This window comes from Brachyistius frenatus, unplaced genomic scaffold (genome assembly GCF_029030835.1).
Source record: "Brachyistius frenatus isolate BFR_SWC_R1_liver_20210118 unplaced genomic scaffold, ASM2903083v1 Contig_69, whole genome shotgun sequence".
Lineage (NCBI taxonomy): Eukaryota > Metazoa > Chordata > Actinopteri > Embiotocidae > Brachyistius > Brachyistius frenatus.
Window position 1 is genome coordinate 1,786,582 of NW_027210668.1, and position 18,501 is coordinate 1,805,082.

Here is an 18,501-nt window from a genome sequence, read left to right on the forward strand (position 1 = left end):
AAAAATAAATTTTCTGAAAAATCCAGTCTTTTTTTAAATTTTTAAATTTTTTTATCAGCTGCTCACATGGTCTGATGTCTCTGACACGGATGAATGAATTTCTGCTGCTATGCTCCAGTTGCAGCTTGGCAGGCCCCTTATTATACAGTGAACCCTCGCTATAACGCGGTTCACCTTTCACGGTCTCGCTGCTTCACGGATTTGCATCGTGCATTGTGTTCTGCATTCTGATTGGCTAAACAGTCTCTCCGCTTCTTCTCTACCTGTTTGTCAATAACGTTGCGGTTTAATATGTACACGTACGTAAAACAGCTTGCCAAATTAAAAATAATCGATGGTGGCATGTCGGTTTATAAGAATCTTTTTGCCCAGAAGAAAAAAGAGCGACAACAACTACCGATAACTATGTTCTTCTCTTGAAAAACCACACCTGCACCGCCGGCTTTAGAAGAAAGAACCGCTGCAGAGCGGAGTCAGGATGCAGCGGCTCAGTCAGAAGAGCAGTGAAATACACGAGTCACTATTTGTCCTACTGTACTTTGTATTTGTTTTCATAATCATTTTTCATTTCCTCCCGTTCTAATCCAATGACTCGGGTCGCAGTGGGGCGGTGCCGATCTCAGCAATTTGAAGCCTTCAGTTCGTATTGATGATTAAAATTATTATTTTACAGTACAGTAGTTATTTGTAAAAAAAAAACATTTGTACAGTACTTTTATTTGTTAAACAAATGCTTGGGCTTGTAAAAAGGTTTTGTTCTTTGGTTTCAATGTATTATGGAGTATTTCATTGTATAATAATTGTAAAAAAAAAAAAAGGTTACTACTTCACGGATTTCACCTATCACGGTTTCTATTTGGAACGTAACCCCCGCGATAAACGAGGGTTCACTGTATACAGCACGATACTTGGGTGAATCTTGGGAGTGCTCGCCTGACAGATGCACAAACTTACAAAGCAAATTCTTTCTTGTGGCTACTGTGTGTGTGTGTGTGTGTGTGTGTGTGTGTGTGTGTGTGTGTGTGTGTGTGTGTGTGTGTGTGTGTGTGTGTGTGTGTGTGTGTGTGTGTGTGTGTGTGTGTGTGTGTGTGTGTGTGTGTGTGTGTGTGTGTGTGTGTGTGTGTGTGTGTGTGTGTGTGTGTGTGTGTGTGTGTGTGTGTGTGTGTGTGTGTGTGTGTGTGTGTGGACCAGTATGTGGACTCAATGTAAGTGCAAAGTGCAGAGAATCCTGAAAAGTGGGATCATCAGAGCAAACGCTCGAAGTCTGCATAGTGTCTGTAATCACAGAGGAACAGGTGCCAACTGGGAAAATAAGAAAAGAAAAAAAAAAAGAGCAAATATATTAATACTATGTGTGATACTGGTGAGAGCTACAAACCACTGCAGCCTGGAAAATAACACAAATTCTCTTTCTGAAAAGGGACAACTTTGAAGTTTCAGCGAGAGGTTCCAAAAGAAAATACTGAAATAGCAGAACGCTGCAGGTCTCGTGGTGTTTGCGGTTTTAAAATCAGAATCAGCTTTATTGGCCGGGTATGTTTACACATACAAGGAATTTGACTCCGGTTGTAGCTTCTCTCTCAGCGAGCAAAAAAAACAACAACCCAAAAGAGACAGACATAAATAGAAATAAAACATAAATAGACATATATACAGTTAAGAAACAAATCTATCCATATATTTAACTTAAATCGCAAAGTCGAAACAACCAACCCCAACCTCAAAATCCAAGATGGTTGCTCCAATGGAGTAATACTGTTTATTTGTACTTCTGTCTTATTTGTGTCTCATTAAATCAGTCGTACACAACTTCTATCAGTGGACATGTTACTATAATGTTTGCATGCACAAGATACTGTGTAATGTGTTATCAGCCAGTACTGCTGGCAATGGCTAACCTGGCTTTTCGACTTGTTGCAGTCGACTTGGGTGTGACATCAATATATAATATTGTGTAATTAACTGTGTGGTAAGGCATAAAGACAGACCTATACACCCAATGATGAGAAGTAAAAAGCCACACTTCACCTTTTTTTTGTTTTAGGAATTTCAGTCCTAATTCTGTTTAATTAAAAATGCATAAACCACAAGCAAAACAATTCAGTTTATTTTGGGGAATATTTGTTTTCTCCAAAAGTTTCAATGAAAATTAGATTTTAAATACTTGCATGAATTCTTGTGATATTTCTCTATCAATTCGATGGCGTCCAAGTGAAGCACGTCTTATCCATTTTCTACGGATGCTAGACACCAAGCTAGAAATGCTAATCGCTAACTTGAGGGATGCTGGTAAAGTCAGTAATATATCCACCGGGTTAGTTTGCAAAAGTGGACGTGTGAATTACTTTGCTCTCCAGATGTATACTGGAGGTCCGTGAGTGGGTGACACATCTCTGAGAGTCATGAGGAAGAGATCCTATCAGCCTCTCAGTTTCCACCACCAGACTATCAGAGTCTATATCGGTTGCTGTCTTCAACATAGGTAATGGCTTTTTGCAACTGCCAGTAGTTTTATTCTTAGCCAATATCTTGCACCAAAATAATAAAGCATCACCAATGAATGTCTCCTGGTGATGCTTATCTCCACACATGATGTCATTTTTTTTCTTGCACGTCAAAGAACCAAGTCTGATTCTTTTATCAACTGTATCATAGACAGATTTATTGATGCAGCCTAGTTAGATTGCTGTCTGTGAAATATCTAGAAATAGTTCGGGGCAAAGAAATCCTCAAGTACACAAATGTAAGTGAAAGGTAAAACGATGCAGAGAGAGAAGTTTGGAAGGCGTCTAATGGAGTTGTGTGAATCTAGGTTTGGTCCGCTGAGATGAGCTGCGCAGTGAAGGCCGGAAGCGACGCTGCAGGCAGGTGAGTGGCAGGACTGCAGATCACCACACGTACAAATAAACACACGCAGAGACCGCACACCAACCTGAAGCTGCTGCAGCTCACATTTCCTCATCGGCTCACTTTTGCTGAATAAGAAAAAATTATAATGGGGGAAGCTGGTTACTTGGAAATCCTAAATTTGAATTTACACTAAATTCATCCTTAAAGAAATGAAGCCAGGAGGAAGACTTCCACAAACGTATCCACATTCTTAGAAAATAAATGAAAGGAACTACATAGAAGTTCAAAAATAAATTACTTCACACACTGGCACACAACACGCTTCAAACCTGAACACTGCTTTCAGCTGCATATAGATGAGTTTCTAATTTTAGCCTACGTGTGTCAACTAGTGGGAAATCAAGTTTAACTGCCGAAATGGGATGGAAGCGCTCTGCAGTAGGACGAAGACGATGAGGAGGAGTCTGGTCAGCTGACACTCAGACCCTGTATCTGCTTCATTAGAGGAAAGAAGAAGTGTTCAGAGCTGTCGGGCTCGTCCAATCACCGGTCGGAAAATTCAAGAGAAGTTTGAGTTTTGTAAAACTCAGAAAATAATTTCATTGATTCCCCTTTAGATGGGGATTCATGTTGGATCTACTCAGCTGCTATCATGCAGCATTCTATTCCTCATATCAATGATCAAACAGACTGGCTGCACTGAGTAGTGTAACATATAATGATATATAGTGTCACATAGTGTTACATATGACTGTACAGACAGAGCCGCTCACATTGCAGTGCTGCTGTATGTTCCCATCTCTGACAAACTGCTGCTTTCCTGATGCAATGATGCATGTTGAAATTATGAAAATAGGGCAGTGGCGTATGTTGACGCAGTGACACGAGAAATCCTGCGATGAATCTGCATTTTGAGGTCAGCGGTGTTTGGCTATACACGCACAACAAATGACGTTTTAATTATAGATTAATCATAATACTGCCCTCCATCATTTTTGGTGCTATCGCGCATGTGCAACGGACTCAATCTCTGTATGATTTGGTTGAGAGGACGCTCATTTGAGATGTGCCTGAAAACATAAATGTGAAGAAATGACTTGCTGTTGCAACTCCTCAATAGTTTTGAAGGTCCCATTTCTTAAAACAATGTTTGTGTTTTATTTACAGTCTTGATATTCATAAGACAAGATTTTTGTGGTTTGAAATACCAAGAACCCCTCAATATAGTTTTACATTTCCTACTTCAAGCTTCTCTCTGGAGCTCCACTAAGAAAACACTGTTTTGTGACTGTCTTTAAGGGGCATTCACATCAGTGACCCTCTCTTCTGATTGGCTGGCTGTTTCCTACGTGACGCACGCCCAGGCTAACCACATGTTTTCTTTGGTCTTGTAACTTGCTAACTCTGCAACGGAGTGACCCCTGGATTTATTTTCCACATAAAGAGTTGGATATTGGGCCATGCTGACGGCCGACAGACAAATCGAGCGTGAGTTTATGACATTAAAGAAGTCCGGACGGGTTATCCAAACAGCACATTTACTTATTACTTGCTTTGTGCATTTCTTGGAGGACTCAACATTTTGACAATTTGTGTTTATGTACAGTGAACCCTCGCTATAACGCGGTTCACCTTTCACGGTCTCGCTGCTTCACGGATTTGCATCGTGCATTGTGTTCTGCATTCTGATTGGCTAAACAGTCTCTCCGCTTCTTCTCTACCTGTTTGTCAATAACGTTGCGGTTTAATATGTACACGTACGTAAAACAGCTTGCCAAATTAAAAATAATCGATGGTGGCATGTCGGTTTATAAGAATCTTTTTGCCCAGAAGAAAAAAGAGCGACAACAACTACCGATAACTATGTTCTTCTCTCGAAAAACCACACCTGCACCGCCGGCTTTAGAAGAAAGAACCGCTGCAGAGCGGAGTCAGGATGCAGCGGCTCAGTCAGAAGAGCAGTGAAATACACGAGTCACTATTTGTCCGACTGTACTTTGTATTTGTTTTCATAATCATTTTTCATTTCCTCCCGTTCTAATCCAATGACTCGGGTCGCAGTGGGGCGGTGCCGATCTCAGCAATTTGAAGCCTTCAGTTCGTATTGATGATTAAAATTATTATTTTACAGTACAGTAGTTATTTGTAAAAAAAACATTTATGCAGTACTTTTATTTGTTAAACAAATGCTTGGGCCTGTAAAAAGGTTTTGTTCTTTGGTTTCAATGTATTATGGAGTATTTCATTGTATAATAATTGTAAAAAAAATAAAGGTTACTACTTCACGGATTTCACCTATCACGGTTTCTATTTGGAACGTAACCCCCGCGATAAACGAGGGTTCACTGTACCACCAAAATCGGCTTTATAATAAAATAAAAGAGGACTTCCTGTCAAGCACCGCGAGGTGTTGGCAGCATAAAGCGACAGGTTCTGGACAGCACGAGTTAAAAGCGCCCGATAAAACTAAAATCTTCACATATACACGCTACAACAGGTTAATAAACAACAGCAGAAGTGTAATCAAAAAAAGAATTTCTTCTGATAATCAAAATGTTTGTGATTGTGATATTTGTGATATTTCTTTTGTTAGATTCCACACTTCTGAATTTTTCATCTGACAACAGACACAAAGAATTGTCACTTGCGATCTAACACGACAAATGATGTATCACACCACCCTACACTGTGTGTGGAGGTGGGTTTATTGACTTGAGGTATCAGGATTAGCCCTGAGAAAGAAAATGTGGGTTTGGTGCCTACAACAAGGCCCGGCATGGTCCTTTTCGACACATCTTAGACAAAAGACATTGTTCTCACCCGGCAAAATGAAGTGAGCTGAACGATCAAAGACACTTGGGTTGGAGGGAATAAACGCTCTCACTCAAATCGAGGGATTAATAACTGAAACTTGAACAGTAGAAAAAGGAACAAAAGTCCCTGGAGTCTAAATGAGATGGTCAGATGAACTCTGAGGAGGAACAAGAAGAGAAAGACGAAGGATATCTTTTATTCCCTGTGGAGTGAAGGAGGGCAGTGGAGGCAGAACATACTGACGCTTATTAGCCTCCTTCACTCTTAATTGTGTGAGTGTGTGTGGTGACAAGAGTGTGTTAGAAACAGCATTTTATGTGAGTACAGAGCATAGATTCAGACTGTATATAAAAGTGGACGTCGTCTCCGGGTCTGAAGAGTGAAGCCAATGCAGAAGTGCTTCAAAGCACAATACCACCGAGGGCCACTAGGGGCTGGCTCCAAAACAATTCTTACTCCAATATACCCCCAATAAAAAAAAAAGCATCAAGATCTTTCATGAAATATAAAGACAACATTTTTTTTTTTTTTTACACGTCATAACAGTGTCACAAGCTAAATTATACAACAAGTAGATCCAAGAAATCTCATTGGTCAACGGTACATTTGGCAGCACACCGTGGTCATAGAAAATATCACTTCGCCATCTCCATGACAACATTGTAACTATCGGCGCTGTTTTAACAACAACGACAGCATTCAATTTCATTTTTACAAATAGTCCCAAATCAGCAGCCGTAAACAACTACAGCTGCTCCACAGAGATGCTGTGACGCTGCTGCCTGTAGGAGCATTACATGACTTCACTTCACTACACTACACTACTGTATTAATGTGTTAATGTAGAACACATTTGGATTGAAGCAGAATATTACGTTAGATAAAAAACATTTAGATTTCTGGATTTTACAATTCTCTGGAGAACAGCGAGCCTATTGGGTTTGGATCATATCAGCTGTGCTGGTGACTGGGTTACACAGCGCTACTATCTTAAATATACATGTGCATACGGATTTCTTTTTTCAGAAGATATCTTACTGAGCAACAACATTGAGCTAGCGAAGCAGTTTTGTGTTTCCTTGCGTGGTTTTCATTTAGTTTGAGAAATCCAACGATCTCTGTACAGCATTAAAACGGACTGGAAATGGTCTCCGTTGCTAGGTCGTTACTAAGCGTCGGCCTACTTGCTGGAGAAGTGAAAACGGCATATATTACATAAGAGTCCGCTGACGTGGCTGATTGTTTTCCAGTTATTAGTCACACCCCATGTATTGCCATGGAAACGGAGATTGCACTAAGAAATAGTTTTCTATTTTCAAAGCAAATTGACCCACAATAGGAATACATTTTGATTACATATTTCATTTCGTTGGTAAATTGGTGTATAATCGCAATATTACACTGAAGGATGTGGTTTAACGTCTTTATTGGCACGACAGTGATGCGGTCCGTAAGCATCGCTAAAGTTAAAGCACACCCTCTTGTGTAATATTGCTTCATTAAAAACTGGTTGGGTGGATGTTTCCTGATCAAAATACGGCTCGACTGGTCGATATGTGTAAAAATAATTCCATGAACACGTGTATTATGAGGATCGAACTGCATTTTAAGAGACTTAAAAAAAAAAAAAAAAATTGTGTTTGGCTAATTAAGGCCTCATAAACAGAGAATCTGGTCATGTGATTGTGGATTTTTCCACAATCACGGATTTGCATGGTTTCTGCATCATGCAAATGGGAGTAGTAGAGTGTGTTTGTACATGTGACTGTGTGTGTTAGTCAGTGCAGCATGTGTCTTTATGAATGTGAGTCAGTGTTTAGGGCAGCAGCGCAGGCATTAGTATGAATGTGTGTGTGGACCTCTTCCAGATCCTTCATACTGCAATAAGCCAACTATAGATGGAGCCATTAAAGTTTCTCTCAAATTCCCCTGAAAGGCTGAATAACCAATTAGCATCCGACCACCACAAGGCTTTCACATCTTAATCCCCCGTTCCTCGTCTTTTACATATTCATGGGACAACGCGCTGGCCTTTTCAAGCTGTTTTCTCACTCCTGTCTGATAAGCTCTTCCAACAGTGGGACGTTTTTTTTCTTCCTTTTTTCTCCAAAAAAATAATAAAGAAATGGTAATTGTTATCATGGGAGAAGAGGGCGAAATGATAACTTGTTTTAAGGGAGATGCAGCCTTGACAGAAGGGAGAAAGCTCGTCAAATAAACAGGGCTTTAAGGGAAAATGGAGAAAATCAACAAACGTGCTTGAGTCTAGAAAAGCGAGAGGAGGAATAGAGAAGGACAAACATTTGTTTGATTCGGGGCTGTAAACAGGCAGGAAGCTGAAGTATGTGTAATTTTCTGCTTGGTAAAAGAAAGGGCCTTGAAGAGCAAAGCATCACCAATCTCGCCTGCCAATCAACAGTGTCTTTTTTTTAAAGTCTGGTTTTGTTGTTTTGGGGGAAGGGGGGTTTCACCCAAAAGCTTTTTGGTGGTCCCGCAGCTCAATTAGGCAAACTGGCACGAGATTCATCAACTTTTATGTTGCTACCAAAGAGGCTGCGTCGAAAATGAGTGCAAAAACAAGTTACCCCGATTGGATGGTTTATTTTTCTGTTTCAGAGACCAGCCTCTTGATTGATACTCACACAGATGATGTGTTTACATCTGATGCCTAACGTTAGGATTTCGTTAAAGGATAGTTTCAGATTTCTTCAAGCCAATCGTCACGGAATACTATACTAGAGATGGTGTCATACAATTCTGTTTTTAGAATAGTCCTTTAAATATAGAAAAAAAAAATCTGAGTATATGTGACTCCTGTTCTTCCTCATTTCCCCTGTTTTTGACGAGCACCTGCTTGTAATACGTTATTACCCTCAGGATGTGGCGGTGATGCACCTGAAAGCTGTCGGCCAGCCGCCATTAAACAACATAAGCAGAAGAAGATGTTGCTTCCAGACTCCGGAGCTTTGCAGGTAAAACTGTGGCGCTGTGACACTAGATGCCAAAGTGCAAACAGGAGAACCGTGTGGAATCTTCTGTGTGGAATCTTCTTTAAAAGTAAATGAGGATGACGTGCAGTTAATGACACGTTAACAGAAGTCACCCGTTGGTTTGTGAAGTGCCGTTCTGAAGCACCAATTTCAGCATATTTTTTTTTGGAGCCAGATGTGACCGTGTTTGGGGGGGGGGGAGCGGTGGATCTGACTCCATCCGATGGGGAAGCCGAGTACGGTGCGCCCCGGCCACAGATGATGAACACCTGACAAAATCACAGGCCTGTCAATCAAACAAACACGCCCCCAAAACATTCTGTTTTTTTTTAGACCTAAGATATTATTAAAATGGAAATATTTTCAGATGGCCTGCCAGAAAACTAATAAGAAGTGACTTTTATTTAACCACCCCATAATGACTTATGGAAAAAAAGTCTTGACTTTGTATTTCATGAGAGAAGTTGAATTGGAGTCGATGGAGCCGGAGCATGATCTCAATCTAGGGTGTAAAATACTGAGTCTCAGCGATAAGACAAGATAAGATAAGACTTTATTAATCTCGCAGTGTGGAAATTTAGTTTACGTACAACATGTGAAAGGTTGAGGGATCGGAGAAGATCTTGGTTTTACGGTTGGTTGGTTTTACGTCAGTAAATTACATCACGTGACTTACTTTACGTTTGTTAAATACAATAAGGGAGAGACTTACGAACATTACTTGAAACCTTCCATGACCTACTTCTACGACCTAGGTGGTCATTGTGCCGACACCAGCAGCCAAACGACAGTATTTAACACGGGAATAAAAACAGGCTAACGATCAAGATGACTTTAGATATTTTATAGTAGTAAATAAAACAAATACTACCGTATGAAAAATGAGAAATAAAAACAGGATATAGAAGGTGAAAAGGACATCCTCTCCCATTCTGAGTGGACATTTCCAGACACAGAAATCAATTAGTTCTGTTTCTGGGCTGGACTTTGGGAAGATACATGTTATTGATTTCCTTCAAAAGGACAAAGATGTGGCTTTTAGGTTTCCTCTCATGCTAAAACCTCCTGTTAGTGCAGCAGGAGTTTTTTGTGTAATTTTGAATGAAATAAGATTTTGTTGCTCCATTTCTGACTGCGTCTGCCAAGAAGGGATCACTTCATGGCCACGTGTACACAAGAGGAAGGATTAAACGAGCAATAAATAGTTCCACAAATGAATGGGCATCGGCATTGCACAAAGAAAGACTACTGGAACATAATGCCAAATGCAACAGATTACAGTCAATAAAAAATAAACGTACACTGATCATATTTGCAGAAACGTTAATTCTGCTCTCTGTAGTCGGCTCCCCAAACATTTAGCTGGCTGTGTGCCAGCCGACACCGAATGCTCATCCAATTGATTTTTACTTTACTGCGGAGGGAATCTTTTGAGCAACAAAGCCTTCCTGCTGCGCAAAGGCTTTCAGTGATTTAATGATTTTTTTTTTTTTTTTTAGTGGCCACTGGTCCTGAGCGTGTTGGTCAATACCAATAAAAACTCCCACTGTGTGACGCTGCCTCTGCGCATTTGTGTGTGTGTGTGTGTGTGTTTGGCATATTCATGTGTGTGTGTGTGTGTGTGTGTGTGTGTGTGTGTGTGTGTTTGGCATGCGAGCGTGAATCTTTAGCCAGCGGGGCGTACGGGAGGCCACGGTAGCAGCTGTAAAGCCCTGATATGAGGTTGTGAGGGACTCAAGTGTTTAAAGGCATCAGGCTCCTGAAACATTACAACTGTATTTACATGCATGGAATAATGCATGTATAATGCAGATTATAGGCAACAGCCTGAAAAAGCTATTATCAGGCTACTCTCAATAGTCTTTTCTATTCATCAGTGATTTTAAGTATTTTTTTTCCTAATTATTCAGATGGTGTTGTGGGAATTTGAGTGTCCTAATGACGTAAAAAAAAAACACAAATTGCAACATGTGCAGCGTAAATATGTCTGAATACCTTACACATACCAACTGCTCTGGGGCGCCAGAATGAGAGACGATCAAGGTCCAATCAAAATGGTGGTGATGATGGTGAAAAGAGGTATTCTACATGCAATCATGAACAGGTTGGCATGACAACCAGCAAAGCATCCACATGTCCGTGACCACCGAGGACCCTGGAGGACATTGATTGTATAATCATCGAGGATTACGTGTATTACCGACATCACACAACAGTAAATGTGAAGGTTGATAGTTTGTGTGTTTGCCTGTTGTGAGTCTCTGTGAAAGAAGAGCAGCCTTGGTTTATTCACACCGAGCTGCTCCGTAGACGCAGCATTCGTTTGTGGAGCTTTCCATTCATCTCTGCTGTGATTGGACAACAGGACAACGGGAAGAGATGAAGGCCGTGTCACATGAAGGTCTTCTCACAACGCAGACAGCAGGCTCGTGGTCACTCTGGATTTGAACCAAATGAAGTCCTTTTCAGGACATGGAATATGTCACATTGTTGCTCCATAACCTGTTACAGTGAAGGCTGTCTGTCAGGTACTCCCATTAGACTTGGCAACTTATATATTGTCCCCTATAGTGCTGATATGTTAATATGTATACTGTATTTACTGTAATGCAATACCTTGATAAGTTGTGGCTGTAGTGCAAGAATCTCCCAATTTGGGATCAATAAAATCCATCCGTCCCACAGACTGCATATAAAAGAGGACGTAGCTTCCAGGTCTGAAAAGTGAGGTCAATGCGAAAGCGCCTTAAACTGCAATACCACCGAGTGCCACTAGGAGCTAGCTCCATAGACTCCCATTTAACTTTTCTCATGAAATACAAAGTCAGTAAATTTTGTCCACAAGTTCTTATAGTGTTGTAAGATAAAGTCCCTCCTTGTTAGCTAAAGTCCCTCCTATTTGGTGGTCCATCTGACTATAATCTCATCATTAATTTGAAATTAGGCCTCAAAAAGCCACGTTTTTTGAGGGGATGTCTGTTTTATTGACAGGCCTGTAGTGCAGTCAGGTTTCCACTATAGGTGGGCGGGGCGTAGCGTCCTTGGGCTTTCAATCGGACAGTCAGATCCACTGCTGGATCCTCCACAGATGCTCACAAAATGGTCACTTCTGGGTCACAACAAGATGGCGACGGCCAAAGTCCGAACTCGAGGCTTCAGAATGGCAGTTCACAAACCAATGGGTGACATCACTGTTGGTTGCTCCATCCCATCATTCAATTATGAAATAAAATTACGAATTGTTTAAAAGCACAATGCCTCAAAATGTCCCAGAGGTTGAGAAGCAAGGCTTGAGACTGAAGGTTGCCGGTTTAATTTATTGGGCCCACTTGGACAGAACATAGACTGCATATAAAAGTGGATGCAGCTTCTTGGTCTGCAAGGTTAAGCCAATGCGGAAGAGCATTCAAGATAAATACCACTGAGGGCATCAGCCCAAAAAGGGATTAGCTCCAAAAAGCATCTGCCTCAATAGATATAAATAAATACTGAAATACAAAGACAATAAACTTTTTCCACAAGATATATGGTGTCTTTTTTGATAAAGCAAATAATTACAGCAGATTAAAATGACCTGAACTGTTCCTTGGCCATGATCTTCCTTTCCTTTCAGGGATTGCCACTAGTCCATACATGCAGAACACGTGCAAGTCATTTTTAGTAAAAAGGGAGGTGAACTTTTAAGGGTTTTAATTTTCCTTACGGCTTTATTCTCACATCACTGGATCATTATGGAAAAAGCTTGTGCGATAATTGGCAACCGACGCGGGAAAAAGATCAGTAAGTAATGATCTCGGAGAAGATGCGTTTTTCTTCCCTCATGAGCTGAATCAGTGATGGAGTTCTGAGCTTATTTTGCGGTTGAAGCCATAATTAGTGAGTATATCCACCTAAAGTTGGTTAAATTTGTAAACACATAATTCTCTCTCCTATTTTTCTCACCTAAAACTTTTTGCAAAATGACGATGCGAATGAGCCCACTGAGGGTATCGGTCCGTGTGGCAGTCAACTTCAATTAGCCTCTAACTTCATCTGTGATCTTTCCTTTTAAATGTCAATTCAGCTGAAGGCATGGCAGAGCGGGTGTCATTAACCTGGTATTAAATTATAGAGGTGAGCTGGGCTGTCAGTCTCACTTATTAGCAGAGGTTGGCTGTGATGCCCGGGATGGCGTTTAGCAAATAAAAGAGGGTGAAGAAGAAAAGATTTAGTCATTTATCAGTTGTTCAGGTGAACCAAAAAGGACCTGGAGAGTCTCAAATTGAAGTTTTCTTAACATTTATCATCAGCATTATTTTGTCTTTTTTAGAAAATCCAATAGTTACCAAGCATAGAGGAACCAAATTTTACGCCATGACGGTGAGTGCTGTGTCAAACCCAGCAGTGACGTCACCCATTGATTTGTGAACTTCCGTTATGAAGCCTCGAGTTCAGATTTGGGTCGTGGCCATCTAGCTAGTTCGTAGCGGTTTGGAGCCCGTAGTGAACGTATTTGGAGAGCTGGGGAGGAGCGAGTGCTGGATCTGAATTGATCGGACTGGAAACCCAGGGAAGCTCCACCATGCCCTGCCCACCAATAGCAGAAACCTGGTTGCACCACAGGCCTGTCAAACAAACAGACAGGCCCCCCAAAAGAGGCGGTGTTCATAAATGATTGGATTATTTTCAGATGGACCGCTAGAAACTAATAAGAAAGATTAACTTTAGCTAACAGTGTCACAATAAGTTGCGGAAAACATTTATTGGAGCTGGAGGCTTTTGGAGAGGTTGGCTTTTTGGAGCCAACCTCCAGCGACAGTTCAAGGCACTTTCGTATTTGCATCATTTTTCTGACCTGGAAGCTAAATCCACTTTTATATACAGTCTATGGTCCAAAGGGAAGAAAAGTAGGAAACTAAAGAATTTGTTTTTACTTCTCCCCCTCAACTCAAAGGAACCGACCAATCTCATGTTAATATATTTTCAACAACTTGCCTCATTCAGAGTTTATCCGTTTTATTTAACAGATTTTTCTTGCATAAGGATGATCATTTCATGGACGACAGTGCTTTAAAGAACAGGAGGCAAATGTGGCCTCTCTTTCCTTGTATTTGACCTTGTGCTGTTCAACCCAACATGTTGAAAGCATTATAGGTTGCTGTCAGAGCGACATGCTAATTTGCCATCACGTAACGAGGTGCATGTGCTGCATGAGGGGCTTAAAAACCTGCAAATGCAAGATGACTTGATTGCGACCGAAATAATAACAACTGGAAAAAAAAAAAAGCATAACGATAGAAGAAGAAAGGAAAAGACACAAATCAGCCACGGTAAAAGATTGAAAAGAAGAGCAAAGGAGCACAGAAAAAAAACATGGGAGACAGAAGGAGAGAGGATGAGGGATGGTCAGCACTGAGCACTGTCTCCATCTTCATCAGCCAGTTGCTCTCCAGCCTTCACACTGACACTCTGCTGCTAATGGTTTCACACTACGGGACACATCAGTGTGTGCTGATACGCTGCGCTGCAGTCGCCTGGCAGAGATGTCTGGCTTAAAGCTCCAACGGCTCAACTGAAAATTTCACGTCGGTTTAGTTTTTTTTCCCCAGTGTTACATCACTTATAACGCAACAATTACCCATAAGCAGCTCTTAAAATCTAACATGAGGTTTCTGTTTTAGATGTGCCTGTTTGAAGAATACACAAAAGTGGCCTATTTTGACTTTTTTTTTAATTTTTTTTAAATAGAAGTAACAATACCATTGTCAAATGTATTTATTATAAAAAGTAACAAAGAAAGAAAGAAAACCTTTCGCTAGTTCTATGTTTAGCAAAGAGCTAACTTAGAATTTCGACATTCAGGTAAATTGCAGTGATAGCTGAACATTTTTTTTGGGGGGGAAATGCTCTCATTTTAATGTCGAGAGTCACCAACTCTGTCTAGAGGCGACGCTAAACATGAAGCTGCAACTAAGCAAATAGCTTAGTTTAGCAAAAAGACTCATGTGCCTTTAAATCATAGCAGAAGAAGAAGGTAAGAGGAGATGACGTCACTCAAAGAGAGCCAGTCAATCCTCAGTGGAAAAAGTGATCGAAATATGACATTTCTGTTGTTTTTATCCGGCTGTTTTTATACAGATGAATGGAAAATATTTTAACGATTATGTAAAATGACTGGAGTCAGCGCAAATAGACGCAGTCGGGTAATCACTGTGAAAGGCAACAGGAAAACACTGTATATCAGACAGGTGAGGCTAGACACCTTATACAATGCACCCATACGTAAAAGCCCGATGAGAATGTGTTTGTCAGAAGTTCAATTGTTGTAATTAGAACTGATCAACAAGCCCAAACGGACTTTTTATGTGTGTGTATCTCTCAGACTCTGTAGATCCTAACTGTGCTGAACAGGTGTGCCCCCTCCGAAGGCGCTACAATTCAGGCAGTGTGCTTACCACACACACACACACACACACACACACACACACACACACACACACACACACACACACACACACACACACACACACACACACACACACACACACACACACACACACACACACACACACACCAACTGTCCACCCACCTCCCACTGTGTTTGCATCTGCTCTGGAGCATTAGCGCTGTTTTTGTACTAATGGCGAAAACTCAAAAATGAGCTGGCTAACAATCTCAAACAGGCACAGGGTGGGAGCTTTATACATGTGGAGAACATGTGATTGAAACGTGATTAAAACGTGACCAAAGGCCTACTGGAGGGAGAGATGGTTTGATGTGTCGCTCTGTACAATCTACACAATAATCGATTTGTGAAAAAGAGGAATTATCATCAGACCGAGTGCTTCAAATGGTCTGACACCATCTCACAGGCTGCTATTCATACATCACCGCTCACAATTCAGTGGCCGGTTCTACTTTAACAAAAGCTTTCTGATTTCTCTTCTTGTTCCTGCGTTCTTTGATTGCTCCCGAGAAAACCTGATTGGATCAAAACCGGCATGTCAAGTAAGACCTACGTTCATGTGACTGCGGGGTTGTGCATGTCAGGCTTTTTAAAGGAGAAGAAATGGATACCGAGGTGGGCTATATAATCCACCTGCTGCTAACACGAAAGGGTAGATGAAAGGTCCATTTTTGAGTTTTGACTGAATTGATTTTTACTTCTCAAAAATCTAAATATCAAATGTTAATGTTTTTCATGGGTGTAGCTTCTGGGCCATGATATCAAAGCCTATATCATTTTGTTGTGGGAATCTAAGTGATTTCTGGTGTGTCAATTCTAACATGATCCCACCTCAAGGGTTGTGATAATCCTTAAATCTTAAATCCCATCAACAATGCTCACTAGTATTAGCTGGTAAACCAATAATTCTCCCAAACAGAAGCTCACACCAAATACTCTTTAATCTGGATGTACTGGAGCTTTGACTTGTCGAAAAGTTAATCCCATTAAAGACCGAAACTAACAATGGACTGAGCCTGATAGTGTTACCTGCAGAGTCAAAGCCTGTAAATCAGACTGTTTCATTCACAGAGCATCAAATACTGCTGATCAGTCAAAGCTGTTGGTGTCAGAAAGATATGCAAAAAAAACCCACACGAGTTTCCCATATTTTCCACGTGATCACATGTATGACACATATTTGCCACAAGTGGCAACATATGATAACATGGGGGAAATATGTGGAAAAGTTTTCATTGGAATCTACATGACCTTCACACATTACACCACGAAAATGTTCCAAAACTGCACGTTTCCAATGAGGTAAAATACAAGTTTCACGTGCACAATCACATATGTATGACCACATGGGATTTTGCACGCGGAATTCATGTGTTTTTTCGGTAAGGATGATTTTCATCGTCTCGACCGGGACCACCCAAGTTGTAGACGGAGGTCATGGAAAGTCATGAATAAATAACTTTAGTAAGTTACTCGCATATCGTTTTTAACTTGCGTAACCAAGCAAGTTGAATACGTACAAGGTGCGGCAACACCATGACAACCCAAGTCGAGGAAGGCGATCATGTGACGCAGTAAAGAAGCACGACAAAGTCTGCGTGTGGAGGAAGTCAGTGGATGGATGAAATAAACAAAGGATCTTTAAGTAAGCTAATTACGTCTTAAATTTCCTTAATATATGAAAAGCTAATGTGACGTACGTTATTTATTTACGATGATCTTTATCTGAACCTGACCACGTTGTTTCAGGTGCCTAAACCTGAGGCAACTGATGCGTATCTCTGAGGTGCCAGCGGACTGTGACAAAGCGCACTACTTGAAATGAGAACTGTCTGTATAAATACATTGTACATTTGGATTTGTGCCATAAAGGTCCACTGTTGTACAATTGAGCCCCACCATTGCCTGTTACACTTTCTGACATGTTTCTTCAGCACCGTGGAACACACACTTAAAGTATATTTTGATCCCGTCTCACTTGCATCATTCGGAGGGATACATTTTGCCAAGGCACCAAATATATATTATTCCGTAGTTAAAAAAAATAGTCCCCAACCACAGACGTGTTGGGGACCCACTGAGTGAGGAATTGTTGGTTTGGGGATTTGTTGTAAGTATACTTTATGTCCAAGGTTTTATCTACCTGATTGAAAGTGATTCAATGCAAACTGTTAAGGCATAATGATGGTAACCAGCTGTTTGGACAACAGCAAAGCTCTGCGTCTCTTTATCTCTGGGGACCGCTCTCCTTTCCTGTTAATGAAGGCGAATGTGCACCTAAAAAACACATACCTGCATGAGCGCGCATACACATTCAGGTCACACAGGTAGCTCAGCCGCGCGCGCACACACACACACACACACACACACACACACACACACACACACACACACACACACACACACACACACACACACACACACACACACACACACGTAATTGGATCAGTGCTGCCAGATGGCTGTGGAACATGTTCCTCTCCTTCATGCGTGAGAGACAAACTTTCATAACAGTTATCTTCTGCTCTTAACTCCGCTGTGCGTTAATCAAAGGAGAGAAAAGCAAGTACAAGGGGACGAGGGGAGTGGCACCAAATGAGGCGGGAGATGGCAGGAAAATCACAGTGGGAGCTGAGTTCAGACGACAGCCACTCTGCGACTACAAAGAGATGGGTCCATTTGAGGAAAAAGTGGACTCTAATCTGTACCCTGATACTCATCAGATTTGTCACCTCCCTTCATTTGTTGACCCTGTGGTCATCCTCACTCGCTGACTTTGTCGTTCGTCAGCCGACCCTGCTGTGAGTTGGAACCATTACTGGTAGCTTTGTAGATGGCTTTGAAAACTTTTGCATTCAACTGCATATTTTCAGCTGACAAAAGCACGATGTCAACATGTATAACCTTGAATTCTCCTTCTTGGTTGGGATGAAAGGAAACCATTTGGAAAATAATTAATGTTTCATTCATCTGGTATCTCACTGGTATTGCACTTAATGGCACCTTTGCATTGGCTTCACTCTTCAGACCCAGAGACCACGTCCATTTTTATATACAGTCTACGAACGAGCAAAACTGTTTGCCGGCAAATTTTAGAGGTTGAATTGTGTTTCTACAAGTACCATCAAGTAGCATTGACTTTGTTCCTCTTAAGGGAGGAACAACATCCAATAGTCATAACCCCCTGCAATTCAGACATCCAGTCAATTGTTGGTATGTGACAAAAGAGTTAATGTATAATGAAAAGCTCTTCTCAACTTGATAATATCCATTTCATTACAGCTATTCCATTTTCTGCCTCATTTCCAGGGCCAGGAAACAGAGGCAGAGTGTCATTAAGGTAGTCTATGTGTCTCTCTCCCAGGTAATGTCTTCCATGTCCTTCTTATGTACCCAGAGGTG

The 18,501-nt window shown here is 41.1% G+C and overlaps 1 protein-coding gene across 1 annotated transcript in view; it reads right to left on the reverse strand.

Moving 5' to 3' along the window:
* Nucleotides 1-18,501, reverse strand: part of LOC138626092 (ras-related protein Rab-26) — a 91,189-nt gene that overhangs the window by 19,222 nt on the left and 53,466 nt on the right. The window lies entirely within an intron of this gene.